The sequence below is a fragment of the Bufo gargarizans genome, unplaced genomic scaffold (genome assembly GCF_014858855.1).
Source record: "Bufo gargarizans isolate SCDJY-AF-19 unplaced genomic scaffold, ASM1485885v1 original_scaffold_1163_pilon, whole genome shotgun sequence".
NCBI classification, from domain to species: domain Eukaryota; kingdom Metazoa; phylum Chordata; class Amphibia; order Anura; family Bufonidae; genus Bufo; species Bufo gargarizans.
In genome coordinates, this window is record NW_025334263.1 from 281,690 (window position 1) to 303,970 (window position 22,281).

Genomic DNA, 22,281 nt, shown 5'->3' on the forward strand with positions numbered 1-22,281 from the left:
CCTCCTCCCCCTCTCTACTCTCCTCACATTCCTCCTCCCCCTCTCTACTCTCCTCACACTCCTCCTCCCCCTCTCTACTCTCCTCACATACCTCCTCTCTCTCTAATCTCTCCTTCACATTCCTCCTCCCCTCTCTCCTCTCCTCACATACCTCATCTCTCTTAATCTCTCCTCACACTCCTCCTCCCCCTCTCTACTCTCCTCACATTCCTCATCCCCTCTCTACTCTCCTCACATTCCTCATCCCCCTCTCTACTCTCCTCACACTCCTCCTCCCACTCTCTACTCTCCTCACATTCCTCCTCCCCCTCTCTACTCTCCTCACATTCCTCCTCCCCCTCTACTCTCCTCACATTCCTCATCCCCCTCTCTACTCTTCTCACACTCCTCCCCCTCTACTCTCCTCACATTCCTCCTCCCCTCTCTACTCTTCTCACACTCCTCCCCCCTCTCTACTCTCCTCACATTCCTCATCCCCCTCTCTACTCTCCTCACATTCCTCATCCCCCTCTCTACTCTCCTCACATACCTCATCTCTCTTTAATCTCTCCTCACACTCCTCCTCCCCCTCTCTACTCTCCTCACATTCCTCACCCTTCTCTCTACTCTCCTCACATTCCTCATCCCCCTCTCTACTCTCCTCACACTCCTCCTCCCACTCTCTACTCTCCTCACACTCCTCCTCCCCCTCTACTCTCCTCACATTCCTCCTCCCCCTCTCTACTCTCCTCACATTCCTCCTCCCCCTCTACTCTCCTCACATTCCTCATCCCCCTCTCTACTCTCCTCACATTCCTCCTCCCCCTCTCTACTCTCCTCACATTCCTCCTCCCCTCTCTACTCTCCTCACATTCCTCCTCCCCCTCTCTACTCTCCTCACACTCCCCTCTCTACTCTCCTCACACTCCTCCTCCCCTCTACTCTCCTCACATACCTCATCTCTCTTTAATCTCTCCTCACACTCCTCCTCCCCTTCTGTACTCTCCTCACATTCCTCCCCCTCTCTACTCTCCTCACATTCCTCCCCCTCTATTCTCTCCTCACATACCTCCTCTCTCTCTAATCTCTCCTCACACTCCTCCTCCCCCTCTCTACTCTCCTCACATACCTCCTCTCTCTCTAATCTCTCCTCACACTCCTCCTCCCCCTCTCTACTCTCCTCACATACCTCCTCTCTCTCTAATCTCTCCTCACATTCCTCCTCCCCTCTCTACTCTCCTCACATACCTCATCTCTCTTTAATCTCTCCTCACACTCCTCCTCCCCTTCTGTACTCTCTGTTCACACTCCCCATCTCTTCTCATCTCCTTTCTCTTGATTGTATAATATCTGTATTCACATTACAAGTATGCACTGACAATGTAAATGATAAAAAGGCACCTCGTCTGTGATCACGGTGTTATTATTCATATAATATAGTATATAGCCTCTCTCCCTTATGCAGAAAATGATCCATTAGGCCCCAGGTGCAATCACTACCTCCAAACACCCTATAGCTGTGTCCCTCATAGGAATGCATTACCTTTATGTGGTCCTGAGAATCTGATTTATTATTTATTTTGTCCTATTTTTATTTTTTTACCTTCCTTGAATAGTTTTTCAGATTTACTTTAAAATAACAAGGAAAAGGGGAAAAAAAATTCTACTTCCCATACCGGGAGTCGAACCCGGGCCGCCTGGGTGAAAACCAGGAATCCTAACCGCTAGACCATATGGGAGAGGTGTGACACAAGTGCTGTCTGCAGCCTGACAACAGTGCAAATGCTGTATAAGTGGCTGAACCATTAACTCTTTCCCTGCCTGCAGTTAAGTGGAGCTGTAGGATGTGTCCCTGGGATGAAGGTGGTGCCTAATCTAACTGCACAGAGAAACCTTATCTTCCTAATAGACATTCCACCTAAAAACTAAAAGTCGTTACTCTGAATCACCAAAGGACATTCTACACAGTGAAACCTTAATTTTCTCAGTATTTAGGTTTTAGCTGCGCAAGGGAGAAAATATAATCAAAAATGTCCTTCGAACCGGAATCGAACCAGTGACCTAAGGATGTCTGCATTTCCTCTACAGTCCTCCGCTCTACCAACTGAGCTATCGAAGGTGCTGGTTGTGGAGATCTCTACAGGGGATTAACTACATAATGAGACAGAGTGCCTCCAATGATAGGAGCTAAAAGTAAATGATGGGTGTGGTTATCTAGAGCTATCCGACTGTGAAGGTTATTAGGAGGTGGAGACCAGAGTTGTCAGTGACTTGGCGATAAACTAAACAGGACAACTCCATTTGATCACTACGGCGGGGGGGAGCAATCTGTTCTAGTGTGCATTATAACTCGACTCAAGTACTCACCAGACTGTGAGGGGCACATTTGTTTTAGACTGTGTCTTTTTTTTCTTTTGTCTCTTTTTTTGTACTGAAAGTTCGCCTGTTTTGGAGGCATTTGCGCCTCATTCACCTGTTTTGATTTTTCAGACTAAGGGCTCATGCACGCGACAGTTGTATTCTTTGCGGATCGGATGCAGACCCATTCACTTCAAAGGGGCCACAAAAGATGCGGACAGAACGTGGTATGTCCGTTTCACGGCCGAGCAAAAAAGATAGAACATGTCATTCTTGTTCGTTTTGCAGGGAAGGACAGTCCAGTCTGCGAAATGCAGAAAGCACACGTCCGGTATCCGTGTTTTGTGGATCTGCAATTTGCGGACTGCAAAAACAACGGCTGTGAGACCTTATTCCGAAGTTTTCTACGCCTATTTTCTGACCTCTTTATGTAGGTGCGCATTATTTTGCACATGATTTAGTCCTCTCCAGGGCTGGCGGACTTTTATTTGTCTGTTTTGAGCTATGATTTATGCCACATTTTGCCAAAATTTACCGGGACCTGTGCTTATTTTCAGCTCACGTGTGCCAGATATTCATTTGCATATGTATAAGCCTAGTCTTAAAGCCTTATTCACACATCAGTGTTTTAGCACAGTTTTTTTTGCACGGATGCATGCTCTATTTTGTCCATCATGCCCAGTATAGTTCATGGGTCTGTGAAAACCACGGATGCCATACGTGTTTCACGGATCATTAGGAAGAGAGGCTTTGAAAATTATTTTTCAGCTGGTCAGTGTCAATGAAACACAGATGGTACATGGACCCAACACGGATCCATCATGGACATCTTCACGGAGGCATCACTGACCACCTTTTCACGGATTTAAGAATGGACACGGACGTGTGAATGAGGACTAAGGCTGTTATTCTGACTCCGATTGATTGTTGTAATAGTGATTTATCCCTAGTGAGACCTGTATGCCTGGCCTGTATAAGCAGATATAATCACTGCGGACAATCCTCATCAGATAGCTTGACCTCACCAACACTGAGTTTATCCGTGAAGTTGCTTTATTCTGTAAGCCAGATAACAGAGTACAGCAGAACAGATGGATTCCGTTATTGTGCGGTCAAAAGATGATGCTTTTGTAAGTGTACAAGAGAATACATGTGTACCTGTGCATATGCTGGAGGAGAATGAAGATACAGGAAGTGAAGTACACAGAAGAAGGGGTGGAGCAAGGAAAAGAAATGAGTCACAGATATCACAAGCAAGAAAAACAAGTGCATTACCAAAAACGGCCACTAGATGGGAGCATATTACCAAATATAGAATATCATATGAATTAAACTATATAGATTTAATTGCGTAGCAGCACACTCCCCGTCTGGCATTGAAAGTGTCACAATTTGAACCATAACGGTAGTTATATAATTGCAAATAAACAACAGTAGTTTGCTTGATGTCCAAAGACCTGAAAAAAATAATAAAGAGAACAGGCATATAATGCAACAACTAAAATGTAAGGCTTCAAGTGTATCAAGTAAAGTTCAAACACTTCTTGCTTGAAGTTTCAAGTAGGATTCAGCAGCCTAGGCAAATAAGTTCATTCTCCTAAGAGCAAGAGCAGAATAAGTTCCATGATAGGCCTGATGAAAGTCTTTACAGTCCCTTGTCTTGCAACTTTCACCTCCACCTTGCGAACCTTACCGTCATCACTAGGAACACTTTTAACAATAAGTCCCATAGGCCACTCGATTCTTTCGACTTGCTGGTCCTTAAGCAGAACGAGATCTCCAACTTGTATGTTAGGGAACTGTCGTTGCCATTTCCTGCGTCTTGCAGAGTGGAAAGATACTCCATCTTCCAACGATTCCAGAAGCGGTTGGCAAGGTTCTGTACTCGCTTCCATTGATCAAAGCACAGATTTCCGTCTTTAAAGTTTTCAGGTGGAACAGGAACGGACCCAAGCTTCTGGGTAAGCAGGGTAGCTGGGGTAAGGATAGTTGGGTTCTCTGGATCTGTAGACACTGGAACAAGGGGTCTTGAGTTTTGGCAGATGCTTCTGCCAAGTAGGTGGTTAGAAACTCGTTGGTAAGTCTTGTGGAGTTCAAGTCCATAAACATAGTCCAGTATTCTTCGTGTGATGTCTATCATTCTCTCCCATGAGCCGCCCATGTAGGAAGAATGAGGAGGATTGAAAATCCATGTACAGCCCTTTTCAGCTAAAAGTTCTTGGATTGGCCTAGAGTTGAGTTGTAACTCTCTACAGGCTCCAACTACATTAGTTCCACAGTCAGACCTCAGTGTTTTGACTGGTCCTCTGATGGCAAGAAATTGTCTTAGAGCGTTGATGAAGCTTGAGGCATCCATAGATTCTATCACTTCATTGTGTACTGCGCGCACACTCATGCAAGTGAACAGCACTGCCCATCGTTTACTGTTTGTTTGGCCACCTCGAGTTCTGCGGGCTGTTACCATCCATGGCCCAAATACATGCAATCCAACATGAGAGAAAGGTGGGTCAGTACTTAATCTGTCAGCTGGCAAATCTGACATTAGCTGTTGCTGATGTTTACCTCTTAATTTACGGCACTGAACACAGCTGTGCAGTGTAGCTGTAATTAGTCTTTTTGCTCCTATGATCCAAAGGCCGGCTTCTCTTATGTCACCTTCAGTGAAGTGTCTACTTTGGTGCTTAACCCTTTCATGGTAGTGCCGTATGAGCAGAGTGGTGATATGGTGGCGAGCAGGTATTATGGCATGATTCTGTTCTTGTTCTCCCAATTCAGCCTTGTTTAAACGTCCACCAACTCTTAACATGTCATAATTGTCAATGAATGGTTTCAGGTTAGCAATTAGACTGTTTTTTGGAATGTCCCTCTTGTCACGGATAGACAAAAAAAATGGGGTAAGCAGGACTCCAGGTTCCAATTTGGGGACAAACGCTGATAATAAATATGGTGAGACTCTACACAACCCGGGCAGAGAAAATCCCCACCAGCACAGAGGCGAAGGAAATCAAACACCTCAGAGGGGCACTTAAAACTTGTGGGTATCCAGTTTGGGCCTTTGTCAAAACAGAAGGAAGGAGAAGAAAGACCACCAAGACTACCAGTGAGGGCGAGAAGAACGACAGACGCAAGAATATGGTTATCCCATATGTAGCTGGGGTGTCTGAGAAACTCAAAAGGATTTTTAATAAACATCACATTCCTGTTTGCTTTAAACCCAGCAACACACTGAGGCAACAACTGGTTCACCCCAAAGACCCAACGCCTAAACACAAGATGGACAACATTGTGTACGCAGTCCAGTGCAATGAGGAATGCTTAGAACTGTATATCGGCGAAACAAAACAACAACTACATCAGCGTATGGCCCAGCATAGAAGAGCCAAAACCTCTGGTCAAGATTCAGCCGTGTACTTCCATCTAAAAGGAACAGGTCACACCTTTGAAGACAGTCAAGTACGTGTTTTGGATAAGGAGGCCGATTGGTACAAACAAGGCGTGAAGGAGGCCATCTACGTAAAAATGGAGAAGCCAAGCTTGAATAGAGGTGGGGGGGGGGTTAGACATCTATTGTCTGCCACATACAATGCTGTCTTGACACCTTTTTCTGGGAAGTCTTTATCACCTACTGACTCCAATTAGGATAATGGAATCAACACCTTTGACCCAATGCTGGGTCTAATTTCCAGATGTGGATTCAGTTACATATTTATTCCCAGAATTTTTGTACAGTCACTCAGAATTGAGAAAGCTCGTTGGAAGAACGAGTGAAACGTTTTCAAGAAATCTACAGTACGTCCAGTTGTCTTGAATTATTCTTTACAGATATATATGGTGAGATGGTGTCCGTGGATGGGAATCCTGGCTGGGGGTCCCGTCAAGTAACAAAATATATAGAAATCCACAGCACTCTTTGTGACGGAATGGGATGTCCGCCTGCGGTCCTGCTCCTATCTGACCCCCTGGTTGGTGATGTCTCGGACGTCTGCGGAGGGGATGGGGCACCCACGGTGGAGATCAGCCCGACTGCCGAGTGGCCCGGCCTTCTTGGTACAATGTGTGGCGCCCTGGAATCACTCACCGGACGTTGCTGTATGACTTGAAACAGGGACTGACTGATTTATTTAGGGTCTTGGACACAAGCATTTATACACACACTGCAAGTCTTATGTAACCCTAGACATGTCCAGGCTTGAATTAGACCATCGGATTTGCATACAGATGGCCTTCTTACAACCTCAGATTACACACCCCTGGAGAGGTAAGGTACACAGTAATTAGCATACAATTGCATTTCAACCAGGCCATTCCAATCCTTACAACAAAGGGAAAAGAGAATACATTTAAAAGCACAACACCAGTAACCAAATCTAGCACGAAATAAGATGTCCATACACTTAAACGCACAACCAAAATATAAAAAGAAGGAAAATGGTCTTTTAAATTGTCTGAGTTATTAGTCACGTGGCCCGCTGGATGGCGCGCTCAGGGCCGTTTCGTGACACTCTTCAATTCAGGTAAAAAAAAAAAAAAACTGTTACTTTATTAGTAACAGCAGCATACAGATAGCCTATTGTCAAGGATACATTTAGATTTCGAGCCAAAGACATCCTGTTGTACACTGCGTATTACGATCATTTCACCTTTAGCAATGTCCTTTGCAGAAAGAGGCTTTTGACACGCGTGCCAACCTTGACATTGAACATCCATGGGATGTGTGTGAAAGCAGTGTACGATATGGACTAACCTTGCGATGGTGCGTACAAGCCTTATCCACTTAGAAAAACGTTCAAAGTGTTGACGGCCCAAGACGAGTCTTTGTTTAGTTCTGGTGACGAGGGTTGTAACTTCAGGACGAATCTCTGGATCCTTGTCAGGTTCTAGAAGACCGAATACGTCAGCCCTGGTCTCTTCTGTGTGATCCAGCAGGAAATCAGGACCTGTTAACCAGGAAGAATTTGCAAATACACTTGCAGACACTGGCCTAGTAGCATGATCTGCAGGATTCATTTCAGATGGGACATAATGCCATTGTTCAGGTTTATATGATTTCCTGATTCTTTCTACACGGTTGCTGATGTAGACATAGAAACATAGAAACATAGAATGTGTCGGCAGATAAGAACCATTTGGCCCATCTAGTCTGCCCAATATATCTGAATCCTATAGATAGCCCCTGGCCCTATCTTATATGAAGGATAGCCTTATGCCTATCCCATGCATGCTTAAACTCCTTCACTGTATTTGCAGCTACCACTTCTGCAGGAAGGCTATTCCATGCATCCACTACTCTCTCAGTAAAGTAATACTTCCTGATATTACTTTTAAACCTTTGCCCCTCTAATTTAAAACTATGTCCTCTTGTGGTAGTTTCTCTTCTTTTAAATATGCTCTCCTCCTTTACCGAGTTGATTCCCTTTATGTATTTAAAAGTTTCTATCATATCCCCTCTGTCTCTTCTTTCTTCCAAGCTCTACATATTAAGGTCCTTTAACCTTTCCTGGTAAGTTTTATCCTGCAATCCATGTACTAGTTTAGTAGCTCTTCTCTGAACTCTCTCTGGAGTATCTATATCCTTCTGGAGAAACGTTTAGTCTGGTTGTATATGTAGCCCAGAACAACCTTACTGTCTGTGTAGAATTTGGTGTCCATCTGAATGTCTAGCTCACGTAATATGAAATCTTTGATTTCTATAACTAGCACAGTCCCACAAAGTTCAAGCCTAGGTATTGTGTGCTCAGGCTTAGGTGCTAACTTAGCGTGGTATGTGGATTCTATCTAAGGCATTTAGAGATTGCTTCCAGGACTCCCACTTTGAAAGCTTGTCAGATGGCAGTGGAGCATCCCAATCTTTAATAGACTCTGAGAGCTGTTTAAGTAAGGCTTTACCTTGTATGTTGATGGGAGCTACAAATCCCATTGGATCGTATAGGCTGTTTACCACTGACAGAACACCACACTTGGTAAAGGGCTTGTCTGTAGAGCTGACTTGAAAGCTAAAAGTGTCCTTTAATAAGTCCCACGTAGGCTCAGACTTCTCTGAATAGGTGGCATGTCCATTCCCAGATTTAAGTTCTTAAACCCTGCTCCCGCACTGGTGAAGGTTCTCTCTCAGTCCTGGCTTACGACCGGGTGGTTACAGGATGGGCTGTTGCACCGTAGGAGGGGGCATAGGCAGATGTCATCGGCCCCAAGTCATTGCCCAATAAAACTTCCGCTGGTAAATTGTCCATGATGCCCACATTCATTTGACCCTCCCCTGCACCCCAATTCAAATGTACTTGGGCTGTGGGTACCCGGTATACTGCTCCTCCTGCCACTCGTACAACCACAGTTTGCCCAGACCTTTTGTGAGCCGGAATAAGACTGCCTTTAACTAGCGTGATGGTGGCGCCAGTATCACGTAGTCCTTCCACTGACCGCCCTTCTAATTGTACCCACTGTCTGTGGTGTTGACGGTTGTCATCTGATGCTGCGTAGATAGGGTTGGCCTCATGGAGTTGCCCTAGGTATTCTTCTGCAGCGGAGGGTGATGACACACACATGGCACTAGGGTGGCGAGCTGGTACAGAAGTGGTTTGTGGCTTTGGTCGGTTCCAGTAGGGGCATTCTGTGTTGAGTGGACACTGCCTGGCATAATGTCCTGGTTCGTGGCAGTTGTGACAGGTTCCTCTGGCTTTGTCATAACTGGTATTAACTGGTCTCTGGTACCTGGTGGGACCTGGTGGAATTGGAGCCCAAAATTCATTGCGAGGAGGTGGTCTGTAAGTATCCCGTGGTTCTGTGGGTGGAGTGGGTCTGGAGCTTAGAAGTTCGTGTAGTACCCGATCTGCGTATTTGTCAGCGAGATGGTCAGCTGTCTTGAGCGTGGTGGGTTGCTTGTCCAACAACCATAGTAATAATTTTGGCTCCAATCCTTTGTAAAAATGTTCTAGCAGAAATAATTGTAACACTTCCTCAGTGGTTACCGCTTGACTGCCGGTAATCCAATGATTAGCAGCTCGGTGCAATCGGTTGGCCCATTCTGTGTGTGTATCGCTGCGTTTCTTGGCCATTTCTCTGAACTGCCGGCGATACATATCAGGTGTCACAGCATACCTTTTTACAATGCCTCTTTTATCCATATGTATTGGGTAACTTCCTCAGCTGGCATATCCCGGAAGGCATCAGCAGCCCTAACAGTTAATTTACCCGTAAGCAATGTAATCCAATCGTCGGTGGTTACTTGATGTAGGGCACACAATCTTTCATAATCTGCCAGGTATTCCTCAATCCCCCCCTCAGTCTCTTGAAATTGTTTAAACGCAGCATAAGGGATCTTTTTCTTCCCAGGACTAGAGAAGACAGTTGTCATTACTGTTGGTACAACAGGGGGCGGTGTCGTATACATATGGTACTCATGGTTCCTCTGATCCTGTATCTCTTTGGCTGCTTCAGTATACAGTGCGGCAATCCTCTCCTCTGAGATATTCGGTCCGTACGTCAGCATCCTGGCTTTTACCATTCGGGTGGCCTCATCCTCCCCGGGTGATGATGCCTCTGCCATGGTACAATTCCAGTCCAGCTCGGTTAACACCGCAATCAGCTCTCTTCTGGGCCGGTTGCTGGCAATTCCTCCACGGCTCTCCAACAAATCTTTTAAGGTAGCCCGTTTCAGCTTGTCATAAGTACTTTCCATCCGTTCAGCTACTCTCCTGGGAAATAAAGGACCATCCCACCGCTGTGCCACCAATTGTTACGGTTGCCTCAGGCTGGCTGAGGGTTGGACCGCTTACATGTCCTTGTCCCCGAATTCTAGAGAGCGCTGTTAGGTTCCTTTTAGCAGTCATCCATGCTCCTGTAAGTGTAGATGAAATCCAGAGAGGTCTTACAAGTGCCAGTGATTAGTGATGCTCTACAAAACGAGTCAAAGCACGAATTGAGGGTAAGAGCAGAATCTCTCTTTACTGAGGGCTACCCGCCCGTATTTTTGCAGAGCCCCAACTGGTGGACACTCCCCTAGGGGGACCAGATGGAAGACTGTGACACAGGACAAATAAACAACAATTCAGGAAACACAGACACAATACATCCCCACAATGCATCCTGGTTTCCTCCTCTCTGCCCCGGAGACAACCGAGGAGTAATTTAATTATCTCTCAGGACAAAGGGAGATTGCCACCATACACGTGGGGACAACAGGACAGAAATCACTACTCCAACATACAATGTCACAACCATTACAGTAAACATAGACATGTAACACATCCCCAGATAGCTCCGATCTGAGTGCATATTATTAGGTAAATGGCACTCAGACTACACGAATACAGTAGAATCGCCATGGAGCCAAAGTCTTTACTTTCACATAGTCTTTTGTTATCCGAATGGGCTCCATGGCATAGCAATCTGGGGTATCACTGTTCAAATCGGGCAAGTACCAAATGACCCGGCTTTCATGTCTTAAATAACCAAAATACATTGTTGCAACAAAGTATCAGCCAGAGTGTAACTGTAACAATGAGAATACATGTGTACCTGTGCATATGCTGGAGGACAATGAAGATACAGGAAGTGAAGTACACAGAAGAAGGGGCGGAGCAAGGAAAGGAAATGAATCACAGATATCAAGAACAAGAAAAACAAGTGCATTACTAAAAACGGCCACTAGATGGGAGCATATACCCAAATATAGAATATCATATGAATTAAACTATATAGATTTAACTGCGTAGCAGCACAGCTGTATTACACCTACTAATTTTTCAGAGAATAATCGCTAACAAACACTCGTTACTAATCAACTTGCGGTTTAATACTGCCGCCGATTGCCTGATGAACGAGCTCGCTCATCGGGCAATTCAGATTTTTAAGCATGCTCCTTCAAAATGACGGATGCAGACCCATTTAACATGAAAGGGTCCGTGATGTGTCTGCACCACAAAAATATAAAGCATGTTCTATTTTTTTGCAGCACAGACTGAAATGCCACAGAAGTGTTCCGTAGTGCTTCCGTGGCATCCGCTCTGTATCTTCCGGATTGCATCTGTGAAACGATGCACACACGGCCAGTGCCCGTACATTGCAGACCTACTGTTTGTGGGCCGCAATACAGTTACGTTTGTGTGCATGATAATATATTTCTGAAACTTTCAAAAATCTCTGTGCAGGATATATGTCGATTTCAACACTTTGCATCGTGATGATACATTCTTTTCAGAATCATTGAAGTCTATGGTCCAATGTGTGAATAAGACTGTGCCGTGGTCACATTTGATTGCAGCATATGAGGAGTTAAATGTGTGCGATCTACGTTATTGTTGATCACATACATTAGCCCATACACAGCAGGCTCTTGGTGACTATGGTGCTCGCAAGTGGGCGCCATCTTTAAATACCCAACCACTGATGTGCGTTTACCCTAGGCTGTCGGAAAGGGGTTAATGAGAGCTTCCGCTAAAAATAAAATCCATTAAAATGGGCAGTTTTTTATAATGGTACCTTAGGCCAGTTTTCCTCAACTCCAGTCCTTAGCACCCAACTGAGAAGATCCCACAGAATGACTACCTGTCGTAAGTCCTGATGCATGGACACTAATTGTCACCTGCTCAATACTAAGGAAATCCTGAAGACATGACCGGCAGGTCGGCCATGAGGACTGGAGTAGAGGAACACTGCCTTAGGGCTCATGCACACGACCGTATGTATTTTGCGGTCCGCAAAAACGGATCTGCAAAATATACGGATGAAGTCGGTGTGCATTCCATGCGGAACGGAACATCTGGTCCCTAATAGAACAGTCCTATCCTTGTCCGTAATGCGGACAATAATAGGACATGTTCTATTTTTTTGCGGAACGGAAATACGGACATATGGAAACGGAATGCACACGGAGACAACTTCCGTTGTTCTTGCAGACCCATTGAAGTGAATGGTTCCGCATACGGTCCACAAAAAAAAACAAAAAAAAACAGACACAGATTTTTGTGTGGGTTTCTGCACCAAATTTGCATGTGACCTAATGCAGATGTCACCTTTTGGATTACGAATGGTGAAATCCACTCAACAATTGTGCAGACAGCTGACGCTGTGAATTTCTGAATCTGCGCGGCAGAGGAAAGCAAAGTGCACATAGATTTGTCGAAACTCTGCACAAAAATCCACAACGTGCGCAGGAACCTTCAAGATTTTGAGCTGGACTTGTTTAACCCCTTGTGTTTTGTTTCATTGACATTTACAAAATAAACTGCGTTGGCCGGGAATCGAACCCGGGTCAACTGCTTGGAAGGCAGCTATGCTCACCACTATACCACCAACGCTCCATAAGATTCTCCTGACTACATGGAGCTTATCTGTCGGTATTTAACCTCTGGCTAAACAGCTGTTGGGAATCTACAACTCCCTGCATGCCCTGACAGGCACAGGTTAGGCAGCTTGCAGACGAGCGTGTTCGGATAAGGTCCAGATGCGTTGCGAATGCGTTCAGTGAAAAATGTTTGATTTCACAAACAAAGTCTTTCAGTTTTGTCTGCGATCGCGTTCAGTTGTTCAGTTTTTATCGCACGGGTGCAATGCGATTTAAAGCGTTTTGCACGCGCGTGATAAAAAACTGAAGGCATACCAACAACATCTCTTAGCAACCATCTGTGAAAAATGCATCGCATCCGCACGCAGCAAACACTGCTTGTAAAGCCGCTCTGTTCATCACTATACCGCCAACAGCCACATGCGTGGCCAGATGTTCTTCAGGATTGTTCAGTGAGGGCATTATTTAGGATGTAAAGCAAGGTAGAACTATCTGCTTGAGGTCTACTATGTGGACATACGTTTGGTAACTATACGTAGAGAAGCTGACCACAGAGCATCCTTCTGGAATGACTGGAGACTCTAGATCAGAAGAAGACGCATCACTCCAGCCTTCGACCAAAATCAAACTTGTGGAAGCTCAGAACAAGGAAAGCATGTTGGGGCATGTTTATCATGCGAGTACAGTTTCGCACCCGTTTCAGGTTTAAAGTTTCAGTTTCTCCTATTAATCTCGTGTTTCTGTCGTGTTGATAAATCCGTTTGTTGCCTTTCTTTTGCGATTGATTTAAGGTTGTATTTAATGTCGTATTTTCTTGGTCTTGGTCTGTTGTGGCTTTGAAAGTTGCTGATCTGATGCTTTGGAAAGCAGCTCCTCTACAGTACATAGGGTCAGTTATAGTATATCACTGTCCCTATACTGTATAACAACCTCCCCCTGCTTCCCTGTAGTGAGGGCTCACCGCTCACACAGGCATTAGGGATGAGCAAACTTGTGTATCGAAGAATTCTGTTATGCTTTCCGCTGACAAGGACCATAACTTATGGTCCGTGGTAGCGCAATCCATAACAGAATTCTTAGATAACCTGAACCCGAACTTGAAACACAAGTTTGCTCTACACTAACAGCCATTGCTCCCGGCGGCTGGTTTATTACTCAGTGCACTCAGAGCAGGAATAAAGTAAACAAAAAGGCGCTTATGCTATTTTTTCCAACTTCAACAAGTAACAAGAGTTACAATAACTTCATAAATTAATTTGTACTGTAAAAAAACATTTCCCGAACTCGGGTTTGTTTTTTTTTTACAGTACAAATTAATTTATGAAGTTATTGCGTGAAGTCTCGTGAGACTTCACAAAGTAACAACTTCGGCTCATCGGAGCCAATACATTCTAATACTATACGGCGCTCCTGCTCCGTACAGTATTAGAACGAAGTTTTATGCGAATTGACTTCGGATGTTTCATCCGAAGTTAATTCGCTCATCCCTAATGCTCACCACTATACCACCAACGCTTCACGAGATCCCTCACCTGATCACACATGGAAATCATCTGTTGGACTCTAACCAATGGCTAAACAGCTGTTGGCAGACTACAACTCCCAGCATGCCCTGATAGGCGCACGTTATGTTGCATGCCTGTTTTAAAAAATTTGGCAACACATTTCCCTTAAAGATTTTGAGTTGGATTCATTTAACCCCTCGTGGCTTCTGTTGACACTCACAAAATAATTTGCGTTGGCCGGGAATCGAACCCGGGTCAACTGCTTGGAAGGCAGCTATGCTCACCACTATACCACCAACGCTCCATGAGATCCACTGCCTGTCTACATGGAGGTCATCTATTGGTATTTACCATCTGGCTAAACAGCTGTTGGGAAACTACAACTCTCAGCATGCCCTGACAGGCAGAAGGTTAGGCTGCATGCCCATGTCAAGATACAGCCCAAGATGCAACTAAATGCTGTTAGTGTGAGGAGTTTTAGGAGCAGGTGGGAGTCTATTATTTAACCCCTTGTCATTGGACTGCTCTCAGTCTATAATATGGACATACGTTTGGTAACTGTACGTAGAGAGGCCAATCACTAGAGATGAGCTAAGGTTTCAAAAATTCGATTTGGATGCTGTCACAAAATGCTTTTTATCAGGTTTATCATGGCCTGAGCTCTGTGTACATCACTGTGCATTGCAGCAACATGCATAGCTATTCCTTTCTGGTAGTGAAACAGTTACTGTCCGTCAGAATGGCAGGCATGTCACATATATGGACTGTGAGCATCAGCGTGCAGGCCACCAACAGTCCTAGCTGACCCCTATCTAAACCAAAATAAAAGCATACAGCAGCCTTCAGTGTAGAGCAGAGAGTACTGGCTTAACCTGGTCTGATGAGGCACTGATGAGGGGCAATCATCCCAGCTGTCTGCAGATGAGATGCTGGCTTATTTTATATCCGAGTCATGACTCAAGGCCTAGTTAAAGGGCCGAACATTGACTTATTGGATAGCTGCCTTACATCTTGTGGCATTAGACACAGAGCTTGTTAAGAGCTCATTTGCACCCCCTTCTTCCCAGAATTCCAGAGGAGCATGTATGGCTTATAAGTCTCCTCACGCCAATTAAGGCACTCTCCCCAAGGAGAGATAGTACCCCCCCAAATATTAGGCTTAGTTCACACTTCAATTATTTGTTCAGTTATTCTCGGCCCAAAGCAGGTGCGGGTCTATTTATAATACTTAATCCGAGAGTAGGCTTGGCTCCTGAATTTGGCGCACAAAAACAGATGCAAAGAACTGACCAAATAACAGAAGTGTGAACTCAGTCTAACAGGTCAATATTAGCATCAGGTCCGTGCAGTGGTCCAAGATTCAAGTAGTGGCCCCATGACAGAGTGGAGAGGGTGTCAGCAGTAAGGTTGTGTTGACGTCGCTGTTTATTATCTGGTCTGTTGTATCTGGTCTGGAAATCCTGGTTGATCCACACACCCTAATCATCTTTATAATGGTTAGTCTCTAAACATTTATTTATCAAACTAGTGTAAAGTAGAACTGGCTTAGATGCCCATAGCAACAAATCAGATTCCACTTTTCACAGCTCCTTTGGAGGAATCAAATTGGTTGCTATGGGCAACTAAGACAGTTCTACTTTACATCAGTTTGATAAATCTCCCCCTTAGTGTTGTAAGGCGAGTTCTCTTATGGTTGCTATGCCTCCCTCCATACTAAACACCATCTTTGATGCCACACTACGGGCTGGGCAGGAAAGCTTGCCTAGGGCAATCACAGCCAGTTGCGGCCACAATAAAACTTTGGCTGCCCAGGATATCTTGGATCTGGGGTGACAGGGTACAGTCTAAGTATGCCACCACCTGCTGGTTCAGGTTCTGTTTCATGTCCTTCAGCTGCTGGGTGGTTTCTGGGTGAAGAAAACTGCTCATTAGAGACCCAAGACTTAAGTTTTATGGAGCTGATGCTGCTCCTGTCCACCATCCCCCTCCAGCAGTCATGGCAGTGGAGTGTGAGCTCAGATGGTCCCCCGGTTAGACCTTCGGGGGGATGGGCGACTGCGCACGTAGGAGCGACCAACCGACTACAAAGGATGTCTCAATAGCAGTTGAGTTTTTCATCCCTCTCAGAAGGTATAAAAAGGCCCCCATTTAGTGAGGGTCTAACATTGAGGAGAGCCAGTAGTCATCCCTCTGCCAAATGGTGATATTACGGCTGTCACTACGCAAGCAACGCAGAATACATCTAGCCATTTGCGCAAGGGACTCGGGGGGACTCCCCGCCTCCATCTCCACTGCATAATGCCATGGTATGTCGGGGTCATCTGCCTGGTCTTCGTCATTGCCCTCCAGCTCCTCCTGCTCCTGTCACTTGGGCAGATAAACCACCAAGGGCTCAGGTGGCCTTGAGATGTAGGCTGCCACATCTTCTGTCTCTTTGGCAGGCAGATTTATCAGCATCCCCTGCAGGACATGGAGTGGAATGACATCATTCATCCCGTGGTGTTGGTGACTGAGCATATAAAGTGGTCTCCTCAAAAGGCCTGAGCAAACGGCAGGTGTCACACATGAGCTACCACTGTCTAGCGTCATAGTTACACCGGGGAGCAGTCCTGTCTGTCTGCATCATCAATCATCAGCCAGACATGTGGAGTTCCAACGTGTGGAAACATGGCATATGAGGCAATGTAGGGGAGCACTATTCTGTCTTTGCAAGTCAAAGAGGGTGTGTTTTGCAGGGTAAGAGTGTCACGGCCATGGCCATGACCGTGACTCCTGAACCGCATGCGGTTGTCAGCGGTTTGGTTTGGTTGTCAATCACAGGTGAGGGCTGTGGGATTTGCCTCACCTGTGGTTTCCACTGGCAACAGTTATTTATGTGGCAGCATGGCAGCCTGAGCTGTGTCGTGGCAGCTTGCTGTGTTGTGCGTGCGGTTGCACTTGGCAACTTGTGTGATTGGTGTGCACTTCCCATGTTTGGTGTGCACAGGGTTATTTGTGTGTTCACTTTCCCTTTAAGTTGCTGTCTTCCCTTGTCTGGTGTGTGAAGGGTTAATTCCCTTCCTAGGCTGTGAGCACTGGGTGTGTCCGTGTGGGTGTGGCCACTTTGGGCTATAAAGCCTTGTTGGAGATCAGAAGCTGAGGGGTGCTTCAGCCATGCTTTGCTGGAGACACCTCCTTGTATTTACATCTGCCAGTGGGGGCCACCCTTGTGGTCATAAACAAACTGTAACTCTTAGGTTTATGTTGATGTCCACTTCCTTTGTTATGTTATGCACCTATGGATCTGGATTCCTGAGTGTTTGTGTGTGTGCTGTGTCCATTGGTGTTTGGGTGTGGAAACTTGCTTGTATTGCACGGGATCCAGTCTGTGTGTACTGTGGCAGGTAGGTGTGGAAGTGCTTTTCATCCTCCTGCCATATCCATAGGCTGTTTATGTTCTTTTCCCTTTGCAGTGGCTAGTGAGACTCCTGTTCCTCCTGTGCCTAAGAGGAACAGGTCGTCTTACCTTGATCCTTGTTCCAGGGCAATCCTGAGGGCTAGCAGGGACCGGTGTATGAGCCCTCCCACCTTCAGGGTTGACTCATATGATTAGGAGTCAGGGTCAGTTTAGGGACGCGATAGGAGGTGACCTGCTCCCTAATACTGTCGTCCTGGCCAAGCAGCGCTTAACATCTATGGGCATCGCACGGCTGAGGGTTTTCCCCATCCTCAGCCGTGACAAAGAGTGACTGAAATGCATGCACAGTTTCCTGGACATTTTTAACAGCTCTATTAGTTCAGAGGAAGATTCAAGGAATCGGTTGATAACAAGATTGAAGACGTGTGCCATGCAGGGCACATGTGTTAGGCCTCCCTGACGCATTGCAGACAGAATGTTCTTCCCGTTATCGGTGACCATGTTTCCTATCTCTAGTTGGCGAGGAGACAGCCAGGATTCAGGTAGGTGGCATGCTGAAGAACCACTGTGAATTGTGCCTGAGGACAAGGTGGACGATGAGGAGGAGGCACAGAAATCTCACAATTACAACGCGGAGGCTCCATTACCATCACCTGGCCCAGTTGCTGGTGTGAATGGCCTGGAACCACATTTTCCTAGTGGGTTGTAAAGAACATATATTTCCCATGAGCATAGTTACAGCGGTTGTCTATTTGCAATCACCCCGGTGATGTCTCTATGATTCTGCACAATAAGATCATGTAGAGACACACAGCATTATAAATTATGATAATGCCGCGTGCTCCTGCAAGTCCAGAACGAAGAATCAAGCTCACACACGTAGCGTGATTCCTGCTCGTCTCAAACAGACCTAAAAGTTATCTTAGCTGGCCCACCGACACCATGAGGATTGTAGGGAAATAAGCAAAAAAAAAAACAAAAAAAAAAAACCTTGCTTTAACATGCTGAATATATAAATATATAAAAATAAAAAAAATCCAAACAGAAAAAGCAAAACAAAAAAAAAACACTGGTATTGCTAACATCTAGAGCTGGCGGTTTTTCTGGAAAAACTGCAAAGAAAAGTTAAAAAGAACCCGACATAAATGCTAAAAAAATTGCTAATATGTGTGAATTTACCCTTATAGAGGTTAATCAGTAGATAACATTTTATTTAGAAAAGGGGCAGAATTAAAAGTGATATAGAAAGTATAATAATCCCCCCAGCCCCACACTGTATATAGTATAACACCCCCAGCCCCACACTGTATATAGTATAACACCCCCAGCCCCACACTGTATATAGTATAACACCCCCAGCCTCACACTGTATATAGTATAACACCCCCAGCCCCACACTGTATATAGTATAACACCTCCAGCCTCACACTGTATATAGTATAACACCTCCAGCCTCACACTGTATATAGTATAACACCTCCAGCCTCACACTGTATATAGTATAACACCCCCAGCCCCACACTGTATATAGTATAACACCCCCAGCCCCACACTGTATATAGTATAACACCTCCAGCCCCACACTGTATATAGTATAACACCCCCAGCCCCACACTGTATATAGTATAACACCCCCAGCCCCACACTGTATATAGTATAACACCTCCAGCCTCACACTGTATATAGTATAACACCCCCAGCCCCACACTGTATATAGTATAACACCTCCAGCCTCACACTGTATATAGTATAACACCCCCAGCCCCACACTGTATATAGTATAACACCCCCAGCCCCACACTGTATATAGTATAACACCTCCAGCCCCACACTGTATATAGTATAACACCCCCAGCCCCACACTGTATATAGTATAACACCCCCAGCCTCACACTGTATATAGTATAACAACCCCAGCCCCACACTGTATATAGTATAACACCCCCAGCCTCACACTGTATATAGTATAACACCCCCAGCCCACACTGTATATAGTATAACACCCCCAGCCCCACACTGTATATAGTATAGCACCCCCAGCCCACACTGTATATAGTATAAACACCCCAGCCCCACACTGGATATAGTATAACACCTCCAGCCCCACACTGTATATAGTATAACACCCCCAGCCCCACACTGTATATAGTATAACAACCTCCAGCCCACACTGTATTAGTATAACACCCCCAGCCCCACACTGTATATAGTATAACACCCCCAGCCCCACACATGTATATAGTATAACACCCCCAGCCCCACACTGTATATAGTATAACACCTCCAGCCCCACACTGTATATAGTATAACACCCCCAGCCCCACACTGTATATAGTATAACACCTCCAGCCTCACACTGTATATAGTATAACACCCTCCAGCCCCACACTGTATATAGTATAACACCCCAGCCCCACACTGTATATAGTATAACACCCCCAGCCCCACACTGTATATAGTATAACACCCCCAGCCCCACACTGTATATAGTATACACCCCCAGCCTCACACTGTATATAGTAAACACCCCCAGCCCCACACTGTTATAGTATACACCCCAGCCCCACACTGTATATAGTATAACACCCCAGCCCACACTGTATATAGTATAACACCCCCAGCCCCACACTGTATATAGTATAACACCTCCAGCCCCACACTGTATATAGTATAACACCCCCAGCCTCCACACTGTATATAGTATAACCACCCCAGCCCCACACTGTATATAGTATAACACCTCCAGCCCCACACTGTATATAGTATAACCACCCCCAGCCCCACACTGTAATAGTATAACACCCCAGCCCCACACTGTATAATAGTATAACACCTCCAGCCCCACACTGTATATAGTATAACACCCCCAGCCCCACACTGTATATAGTATAACACCCCCAGCCCCACACTGTATATAGTATAGACACCTCCCAGCCCACACTGTATATAGTATGAACACCCCCAGCCCCACACTGTATATAGTAGAACACCCTCCAGCCCGCACACTGTATATAGTAAACACCCGCCAGCCCTCACACCTGTATATAGTATAACACCCCCCAGCCCCACACTGTATATAGTATAACACCCCAGCCCCACACTGTATATAGTAGAACACCCCCCGCCCCACACTATAAGTATAACACCCCCACACTGTATATAGTTAATACACCCCCAGCCCCACACTGTATATAAGTATAAACACCCCCAGCCGTCACACTGTATAGAGTAATAACAACCCCCAGCCCCACACTGTATAGAGTAATAACACCGCCAGCCTCACACTGTAAATATAGTATAAAACACCCCCAGCCCCACACTGTAGATAGTATAACAACCTCCATCCTTAAAATCACACTGTATATAGTATACACCCCCAGCTCCCACACTGTATATATATAACACCCCAGCCTCAGCACTGTATTACACCCAGCACACTAGTATATAGTATAACACCTCCAGCCCCACACTGTATATAGTATAACACCCCAGCCCCACACTGTATATAGTATAACACCCCAGCCCCACACTGTATATAGTATAACACCCCCAGCCCCACACTGTATATAGTATAACACCCCAGCCCACACTGTATATAGTATAACACCCCCAGCCCCACTGTATATAGTATAACACCCCAGCCCCACACTGTATATAGTATAACACCCCAGCCCCACACTGTATATAGTATAACACCCCAGCCCACACTGTATATAGTATAACACCCCCAGCCCCACACTGTATATAGTATAACACCCCCAGCCCACACTGTATATAGTATAACACCCCCAGCCCCACTGTATATAGTATAACACCCCCAGCCCACACTGTATATAGTATAACACCCCCAGCCCCACACTGTATATATAACACCCCCAGCCCCACACTGTATATAGTATAACACCCCCAGCCCCACACTGTATATAGTATAACACCCCAGCCCCACACTAGTATATAGTATAAACACCCCCAGCCCCACACTGTATATAGTATAACACCCCCAGCCCCACACTGTATATAGTATAACACCCCCAGCCCACACTGTATATAGTATAACACCCCCAGCCCCACACTGGTATATAGTATAAACACCTCCAGCCCACACTGTATAAGTATAACACCCCAGCCCCACACTGTATATAGTATAACACCCCAGCCTCACACTGATAAGTATACCCCCAGCCCCACACTGTTATAGTATAACACCCCCAGCCCCACACTGTATATAGTATAACACCTCCAGCCCACACTGTATATAGTATAACACCCCCAGCCTCACCTGTATATAGTATAACACCCCAGCCCCACACTGTATATAGTATAACACCTCCAGCCCCACACTTATATAGTATAACACCCCCAGCCCCACACTGTATATAGTATAACACCCCCAGCCCCACACTGTATATAGTATAACACCCTCCAGCCTCACACTGTATATAGTATAACACCCCCAGCCTCACACTGTATATAGTATAACACCCCCAGCCTCACACTGTATATAGTATAACACCCCCAGCCCCACACTGTAATATATAACACCCCCAGCCCACACTGTATATAGTATAACACCCCAGCCCACACTGTATATAGTAACACCCCAGCCCCACACTGTATATAGTATAACACCCCAGCCCCACACTGTATATAGTATAACACCCCCAGCCCCACACTGTATATAGTATAACACCCCAGCCCACACTGTATATAGTATAACACCCCAGCCCCACACTGTATATAGTATAACACCCCAGCCCACA

At 45.6% G+C, this 22,281-nt stretch overlaps 4 non-coding genes across 4 annotated transcripts; all 4 read right to left on the minus strand.

Annotated features, from left to right (window-relative positions):
- Positions 1 to 1,646: 1,646 nt before the first annotated feature.
- On the minus strand, positions 1,647 to 1,718 carry TRNAE-UUC. Its single transcript has one exon. It is a non-coding gene; the product is annotated as a tRNA-Glu (tRNA).
- Positions 1,719 to 2,012: 294 nt separating this feature from the next.
- On the minus strand, positions 2,013 to 2,098 carry TRNAY-GUA. Its single transcript is given in 2 exon segments — positions 2,013 to 2,048; positions 2,062 to 2,098. It is a non-coding gene; the product is annotated as a tRNA-Tyr (tRNA).
- A 10,462-nt stretch (positions 2,099 to 12,560) lies between these two features.
- On the minus strand, positions 12,561 to 12,632 carry TRNAG-UCC. The gene has a single exon. It is a non-coding gene; the product is annotated as a tRNA-Gly (tRNA).
- Positions 12,633 to 14,353: 1,721 nt separating this feature from the next.
- On the minus strand, positions 14,354 to 14,425 carry TRNAG-UCC. Its single transcript has one exon. It is a non-coding gene; the product is annotated as a tRNA-Gly (tRNA).
- Positions 14,426 to 22,281: the final 7,856 nt, after the last annotated feature.